The following is a 9399-nucleotide window of genomic DNA, read 5'->3' on the forward strand; positions in this document are numbered from 1 at the left end:
GCTTCACTCGAAGGGTTTGGTAGGTGTAGGATTTTGAGTTGAGCATCACATGGAAATTTTTCCTTAGTATTTCCTCGACCCCCTTTAACAGTACGGTGTTTCCTATGACTCAAGAAAGAGAAAAACAAAACTATGAAAACGAAAGTCTTCAAGCTTCATATTCCTCGCATGAATATCAAGTCTTCACGGTAACACCAATTTCTTCACTTTCAAAGTCTTCATGAAAGTCTTCAGAAATACCAAAATCTTTAGTCGAAGATATTCATTTTTAGGGGTCGACTTTCCCTGTAAATATCAAACTCCTCATAGACTTATAGACCTGTGTATACTCACAAACGCATTAGTCCCTTAACCTATAAGTCTTCAATACACCAAAATCACTAAGGGGCACTAGATGCACTTACAGAGGTCCTTCAACCTACACTTGGTTCTTCAAGAAACTTCTTGATCCAAACCGCCTCCTGATAATCCCATCTGCAAGGAATTTTCACAACACTTTCCATGAAGGAAGTGGTAAGTATGGAGTGTCGAACCAAGGTAGGATTGGTATTCTCTCAGGTCCTATTTGCCACTGATACAACCCTACGTATAAATCTATGCTACGGATAAAAAAGATAGGTTTGCTAGATAATAAAGAACATGAAAAATAAAGGTTAGGTATTGTTTATGTAAAAGTACAATAATATACAAATAAAGAGTGTGAAAAGCGGTGGTAAGATGAGCAGAATTGTCCCTGGGCAATTAGCTAAGTTACTAGACCGATTATCATAATTGCAGTTTTATATGTGGGAGAGGCATCTGCTTACATACTATTTGTACTTGGAATTATATGTACTTATGATTGGAACTATTAGCAAGCATCCGCAAATACTAACATGTTAATTAAGGCAAATACTACACACAACCTTGGTAATATATGCCACCCCGGTCGGCCTATGAATAGTTCTATTCAATATATGACTAACCCTAAGGTGTGATCCACACACATGCTCATATAATGGGCTCCAAAGGACAACAACATAACCACATGCAAATCAAACAAATCATATTAATTCACCAATTAACCCACAGGAAAAAAACAAATTCATAGACATAAGAGCGATGAAACAAATCATTGGACAATAATTCATAGCATAAAAACCATATTCAAGTAGAATACTATAGTGGGTTGCGGGAGGGTGGACCACTGAATAGGGGCGTAGGAAGGTGATGGAGATGTCGGTGATGATGGTTCCCCCGACGGCACTCCGACATCACTTGAATAGAGGGGCAGAGAGCCCCCCTCCATCTTCTTCTCCCATGGCCTCTCCACTTTATTGGGAGAGGGATTCCCCTCTGATCCTTGGCATCCATGGCTCCCGAAGGGGTGAGAGCCCCTCCAAGAATGGATCTCTTCTCTCTCTCTCTGTTTCTCCCAGTTTCTCTCTATTTTTGGAACTATTTCTAAGGCCTATCACCATTTCTTAAATATGAGGAGATCCATAACTTTGATTGGGCTAAAATTTCGAGAGAGTTTTTTCCATAAGATTATCTTTCTTGCTGCAAAAGTAGGGCCATCTCCGACCAAGGGAGCTCCCACGTGGGTGGCCCACGCAGGTGGAGCTCTCATCACGTCAAGTGGCTGCATGGGCCCTTGTGGCTCCCTCGACCTCCGTACTTTGGGTATGGGAGTCTTTTATTCCATTAAAGAATCACAAAAAGTTTTAGGTCATTCCAGCTGCATGTTTTTTTCACGTAAAAACCCAAAATCAATAGAAAATAGGAACTGGCCTTTGGCACTGGATTACTATGTTAGTCAAAATAAAAATAGTATAAATTTTTGCCAAAAATATGTAATAAATTTTATGATAATAGCATGACGTAATAAAAAAATATAGATACATTTGAGACGTATCAACATCCCCAAGCTTAATACCTACCGGTCCTCGAGTATGTAGATGAGAAAACAAAGATAATTTGATGTTGAATCTAAAGGAAATATGCCCTAGAGGCAATAATAAAGTTGTTAGTTTATATTTCCTTATTCATGATAAATGTTTCTTATTCATGCTAGAATTGTATTAACCAAAAACTTGATACATGTGTGAATACATAGACAAAACACCGTGTCCCTAGTATGCCTCTACTAGACTAGCTCGTTGATCAAAGGTGGTTAAGTTTCCTAGACATGGACATGAGTTGTCATTTGATAAACAGGATCACATCATTAGTGGAATGATGTGATGGACAAGACCCATCCGTTAGCTTAGCATAATGATCGTTCAGTTTTATTGCTACTGCTTTCTTCGTGTCAAATATATATTCCTCCGACTATGAGATTATGTAACTCCCGGACACCGGAGGAATGCCTTGTGTGCTATCAAACGTCACAACGTAACTGGGTGACTATAAAGATGCTCTATAGGTATCTCCGAAGGTGTTTGTTGGGTTGGCATAGATCAAGATTAGGATTTGTCACTCCGAGTATTGGAGAGGTATCTATGGGCCCTCTCGGTAATGCACATCATATGAAGCCTTGCAAGCAATGTGACTAATGAGTTAGTTATGGGATGATGCACTACAAAATGAGTAAAGAGACTTGCCGGTAACGAGATTGAACTAGTTATGAGGATACCGACAATCGAATCTCGGGCAAGTAACATACCGATGACAAAGGGAATAACATATGTTGACATTGCGGCTCGACCGATAAAGATCTTCGTAGAATACATGGGAACCAATATGAGCATCCAGGTTCCGCTATTGGTTATTGACCGGAGAAGTGTCTCGGTCATGTCTAGATAGTTCTCGATCCCGTAGGGTCCGCACGCTTTACGTTCGATGAAGATATGTATTACATGAGTTATGTGTTTTGGTGACCGAAGTTTGTTCGGAGTCCCGAATGAGATCACGGACATGACGAGGAGTCTCGAAATGGTCGAGAGGTAAATATTGATATATTGGAAGGTTATATTCGAACACCGAAATGGTTCCAGAGAAGTTCGGGTAAATATCGGAGTACCGAGGGGTTACCGGAACCTCCTGGGGCAGTATTGGGCCTTAATGAGCCATAGAGGAGAGGAGAGGTAGACCACGAGGAGGTGGCCCCACCCCATGGGAAGTTCAAATTGGACTAGGGGAGGGGGCGCGGCCCCCCTTTCCCTCTCCTTCTCCCCCTCTATCCCCTTCCCCCCTCCATTTGAAGGAAGGGGGAGCCGACTAGGACTAGGAGTCCTAGTGGGACTCCCCTCACTTGGCGCGCCCCAAGGGCCGGCCTCCTCCCCTCTCCTCCTTTATATACGGGGGCAGGGGGCACCCCAATACACAATAGTTGTTTCTTAGCCGTGTGCGGTGCCCCCCTCCACCGTTTACTCCTCCGGTCATATTGTCGTAGTGCTTAGGCGAAGCCCTGCACGAATCACATCACCAACATTGTCACCACACCGTCGTGCTGACGGAACTCATCGACTCTTTCGTGTCTCTACTGGATAAAAAGTTCAAGGGACGTCATCTAGTTAAACGTGTGCAGAATTCAGAGGTGTCGTACGTTCGGTACTTGATAACCCACAAGTATAGGGGATTGCAATAGTTTTCCGGGGAAGAGTATTCAACCCAAGTTTATTGATTCGACACAAGGGGAGCCAAAGAATATTCTCAAGTATTAGCAGCTGAGTTGTCAATTCAACCACACCTGAAAGACTTAATATCTGCAGGAAAGTATTTGGTAGCAAAGTAGTATGGAAGTAATCGTAACAGTGGCAAAAGTAATAGTAGCAGTTTTGTAGCAACCATAGTAGTGGCAAAGGAAAAGTAACTAAGCAAAGTTCAATATGTGAAAAGCTCGTAGGCAATGGATCAATGATGGATAATTATGTCCGATGCAATTCATCATGCAACAGTTATAACTTAGGGTGACATAGAAGTAGCTCCAGTTCATCAATGTAATGTAGGCATATATTCCGAATATAGTCATACGTGCTTATGGAAAAGAAATTGCATGACATCTTTTGTCCTACCCTCCCGTGGCAGCAGGGTCCTATTTGAAACTAAGGGATATTAAGGCCTCCTTTTAATAGAGTACCGGACCAAAGCATTAGCACTTAATGAATACATGAACTCCTCAAACTACAGTCATCATCGGGAGTGGTCCTGATTATTGTCACTTCGGGGTTGCCGGATCATAACACATAGTAGGTGACTATTGACTTGAAAGATAGGATCAAGAACTCACATATATTCATGAAAACATAATAGGTTCAGATCTGAAATCATGGCACTCAGGCCCTAGTGACAAGAATTAAGCATGGCAAAGTCATAGAAACATCAATCTTAGAACATAGTGGATACTAGGGATCAAACCCTAACAAAACTAACTCGATTACATGGTAAATCTCATCCAACCCATCACCTTCTAGCAAGCCTACGATGAGATTACTCATGTGCCGTGGTGAGCATCATGAAATTGGTGATGGAGGATGCTTAATGATGACGATGGCGACGGATTCCCCGCTCCGGAGCCCCGAACGGACTCCAGATCAGCCCTCCCAAGGAAGATTAGGGCTTGGCGGCGGCTCCGTATTGTAAAACGCGATGAATCCTTCTCTTTGATTTTTTCTCCCTGAAAGTGAATATAAGGAGTTGGGGTTGAGGTCGGTGGAGTTCCGGGGGGCCCACGAGGCAAGGGGGCGTGCCCAGGGGGGCGCCCTGCACCCTCGTGGACAGGCTGTGGGCCCCATTACATTGATTCTTTTGCCAATATTTTTTATTAATTCCGAAACGTGTCTCCGTGGATTTTTAGGTCATTCTGAGAACTTTTATTTCTGCACAAAAATAACACCATAGCTGTCCTGCTAAAAATAGCGTCAGTTCGGGTTAGTTCCATTCAAATCATGCAAGTTGGAGTCCAAAACAAGGGCAAAAGTGTTTGGAAAAGTAGATACGTTGGAGATGTATCAACTCCCCAAAGCTTAAACCTTTGCTTGTCCTCAAGCAATTCAGTTGACAAACTGAAAGTGATAAAGAAAAACTTTTACAAACTCTGTTTGATCTTGTTGTTGCAAATATGTAAAGCCAGCGTTCAAGTTTTCAGCAAAGATTATGAACTAACAATATTCACAATAACATTTAGGTCTCACATTTACTCATATCAATGGCATAATCAACTAGCGAGCAATAATAATAAATCTCAGATGACAACACTTTCTCAGAACAATCATAATATAATATAATAAGATGGTATCTAGCTAGCCCTTTCTGAGACCGCAAAACATAAATGGAGAGCACCCCTGAAGATCAAGGACTGACTAGACATTGTAATTCATGGCAAAAGAGATCCAGTCATAGTCATACTCAATGTAAATTAATAGCAATGTATGCAAATGACAGCGGTGCTCTGCAATTGGTGCTTTTTAATAAGAGGATAATGATTCAACATAAAAGTAAATAGATAGGCCCTTCGCAGAGGGAAGCAGGGATTTGCAGAGGTGCCAGAGCTCGAGTATTGAAACAGAGATAAATAATATTTTGAGTGGCATACTTTCATTGTCAACATAACAACTAAGAGATCTCGATATCTTCCATGCTACATACATTATAGGCGGTTCCCAAACAGAATGGTAAAGTTTATACTCCCCCACCACCAACAAGCATCAATCCATGGCTAGCCCAAAACAATGGGTGCCGTCCAACTAACAAAAATCCTGCGGGAGTTTTGTTTGCAGTTATTTTGATTTGATCTGAGCATGGGACTGGGCATTCCGGTTACCGTCATTTTCTCGTGAATGATGAGCGGAGTCCACTCATCGTGAGAATAACCCACCTAGCATGGAAGATACAGACAACCCTAGTTGATACATGAGCTATTCGAGCATACAAAACAGAACATTTGAAGGTTTAGAGTTTGGCACATACAAATTTACTTGGAACAACAGGTAACACTACAAAAAAAAGACATGTCCATGACATTTTGGGCAGAATGAATTTTTTTCCTGTCATACTTATGACACTTCTATGATGATAATTGTGAAAAAACCCGGTATCATCATAGATGTGGTGGGCTCCTACTTCTATGACAAAAAATCATGACAGAAAATGGGTTTTTCATCCTGGGCGGGCCGGAGACGTAGCTGCATGACATTCTTTGGGCCGTCCATGACAGAAAAAACCGTGGTAGAAGCGAGGGCGAGGAAAATATCGGGGAGCTCTCGGTTACGGTGGGTGATTGGGGGCCGAGCGATGCACGTTTCTCTCGTACCATACGCACGTGGGTGCGAGGCGTTGGGCTCTAACTGAACCCGAGTGAGGCGTCGCCTAATTGAACCCGAGCGATTGCACTGCAGGCTACACATTTCTGAACCCGAGCAATCAAGCGATTCCTTCGCTACTGCTGCTAACTGAAGACAATCGATGCTGCCTCTGGATGAACAGTGAGCATTGCTGGGGGGGGGGGTTGGATGAACAGTTCCCGGTGGGGGGTTGGATGAACAGGACCCCGTGGTAGTAGAGGTCGTTGCTGCTGGATGAACAGGACCCCAATTGATCGAGACGGTTGAGGCTGGATGAACAGGACCCCGTGGAGGGCGGGATGAACAGGGCCCCGTGGAGGGAAGGTTGAATAGTAGCTAGTGGAGGGTTGGTTGAACAGTAGTCGATGGAGGGCTGGATGAACAGTAGCTCGTGGAGGGGTGGTTGAATAGGACCCCGTGGAGAGGGCTGATTGAACAATAGCCGGTGGAGTAGCACGCGGTGGAGGCTGGATGAACAGGAGCCCATGGATGAACCATCACAGGTGGAGGCTCCAGGAGGTCGACGGTGGATGAACAGTAGCCCGTGGAGGCTGGAGGAGGTCGACGGTGGAGATGAACAGTATCCCGTGGAGTCCCGATTTGTGGTATGCCACACCCCTCCCGATAAACATGACCCCCATTTCGACCATAGCGCTCAAACACAAGTCCGTTTCCTCCATTTTGTAGTATGCGACACTCCTCCCGATCAACAGGACCCCGTTTCGACCATAGGAGGTCCAACAGAAGTCCGTTTCTTCGGTTTTGCGGTATGCCAGACCCCTCCCGATGAACAAGATCCTGTTTCGACCATGGCCGGTCGAACACAAGGCTGTTTCCTCTGTTCTGCGGTACACCAGGCCCCGTTTCCATCGGCTGTTCTATCCAAGCCGGTTGGCTCCCACACGTTCCATTGCCTCCCGATGAACATGACGCATTCCGTTGCCTCCCCATGAACACGATAATGACACAGTTTCTCTGTTCCGACCCAGCCATGTACACGAGCCCTGGCCATACGTATGCGCGAGTAGGCGTTCGAGACCCTGCCCGTATGTACGTACATGGCCGTATTTACTTTCTTGCACCCTGGCTGTTGTACGTACGTGTACATGCTACGTGCGCGCCTCTACTACAACACGTGTGCGTCTACATCGACCAGTATGTACGTACACGTTTGCGACCAGAATGACAACGCTACGTACGCTTCGACCAGATGAGTCCCGACTGTCAGGCACTTCCTTGCATGCGAAGATGTAGCTGGTGGGTCCCAGCAGTCAGGGGGGCGAATCGTTTTTTGCCTGTAATATGGACACACTTCCCTGCGTGCGAAGATGTAGCTGGTGGGTCCCAGCAGTCAGGGGGGAAGCTTTTTTTCACGAAATACAGTGGCCCGTCCGGTGGGTCCCTGCTGTCAGGTGGAGGAATAATTATTTTGCACGTAATAAGGAACCAATTCCTTGCGGCTGCCGTGGACCCAGCTGTCAGCCTCTCCACGTACAGTATTCTTCCGATGGAAGTCGTTCCTTGACCAGGTTGACCACGCTGCACCGAGAGCACCATGGCGGTGGATGACAGCGAGGCCTAGGAAGGGGACGATGTGGAGCCGGGGAGGACGCGATAGTGGACGCCCACGCAGAGAGGAGTACGAGGGTTCACTGGTTCGGCTACGGTGTGAGGCTGTCGTTGCCACAGAATAACAGGGTGTGTGGGTGAGTAGAGGGATGGTCTGGCCAGTGGTGGGAGTAGTACGGGGTTGAGGCCTCCACGACATCACATCCGGCCACGGGAAGCAAGAGCACGCGTAAGGATGGCAATGGGTTGGGTTTGGATCGGGTTGAACAATATCAAATCCATATCCATATCCATGAGGACAATCTTTACCCACCCATGAAAAAATCCATGGGTGAAAAATTGTGTCCATGTCCAAATCCGATGGATATCCATATCCACTGGATATCCATTCGGTCCTCTTGAGACATATAAATAAGGCTTAACACAATATTAACATAAAGTCTTCCATTCTTCACCTTGTGGCAGGCTAGGCTTCACTTATGGTAAATCAACATCCAGTAACAACCTAAGATCATTTAGTATTTTTCTAACAGATGAGAATGACGAGTCATTTAAGAAGGAGATAAAAATAAGGGAAGGCGTGTTGGAGTATGTTATGGAGGGGATTGACTATCAACTTATAAAAGTTATGATGGGGATTGTGTAATTTCTTATGCATGTTTTAGATAAAAAAGTGTAAAATTGCAGTGAGACATGTGAACGTGGCGCAGGGATAGCAGATTTTTTCCCATTAAGTCATACTATCAGATCGGGTTTTGGCATATCCATGGGTACAAGATTATATCCGTGCCCTACCCACGAACAATCAAGTCGGGTTTGGGCGCCGCCCATGGACACAAAAGCATATCCAAACCCTATCCATTCGGGTTGGATATCCATGGATATCCATGTCCATGGATAAAATTGCCATCCTTAAGCACGCGGCACGACTGGCGCTGGTTTGGCCAGTTGGAGCAAGAAGACCAGAGGTTGAAGAAGCACTACGGCCGTTGGATGGACATCGTACGGTCACTGGAGCTAGAATCTTTCATATTGACTAAGTTGACAAAGTCCTCTGTCCCTATCAACTTAGTAGTAGTAGGCCCACAAGTCAGCCTCCCACTATGGTGGGTCCCAGCTAGCAGGGGGTATTCATTTTTTGTGCGTAATAAGGAGGCACTTCCTTGCGTGCGAAGATATAGCTGGTGGGTCCGACCTGTCAGTGGGGGGATGTTTTTTTCGCGAATTACAGAGGCCCTTCCGGTGGGTCCTAGCTGTCGGGTGGAGGAATCATTATTTTGCGCATAATAAGGAGGCATTTCCTTGCGTGTGGTCGTGGACCCAGTTGTCAGTCTCTCCACGTACAGTCCACTTCCGATGGATGTCGTTCATTGACCATGTTGACCAGGCCGCGCCGAGAGCACCAGGGCGATGGACGACGGCGAGGCCTAGGAAGGGAATGACATGGATCCAGGGAAGACTCGGCAGTTGTTTCCCATGCGGAGGGGAGTATGAGGGTTTACTGGTTCGTGTGCCATCCCTGGAGAATAACAGCAGGTGTGGGTGAGTAGAGGGATGGCTAGGCCAG

The sequence above is a fragment of the Triticum aestivum genome, chromosome 3B, assembly GCF_018294505.1.
Source record: "Triticum aestivum cultivar Chinese Spring chromosome 3B, IWGSC CS RefSeq v2.1, whole genome shotgun sequence".
Taxonomy (NCBI): Eukaryota; Viridiplantae; Streptophyta; class Magnoliopsida; order Poales; family Poaceae; genus Triticum; species Triticum aestivum.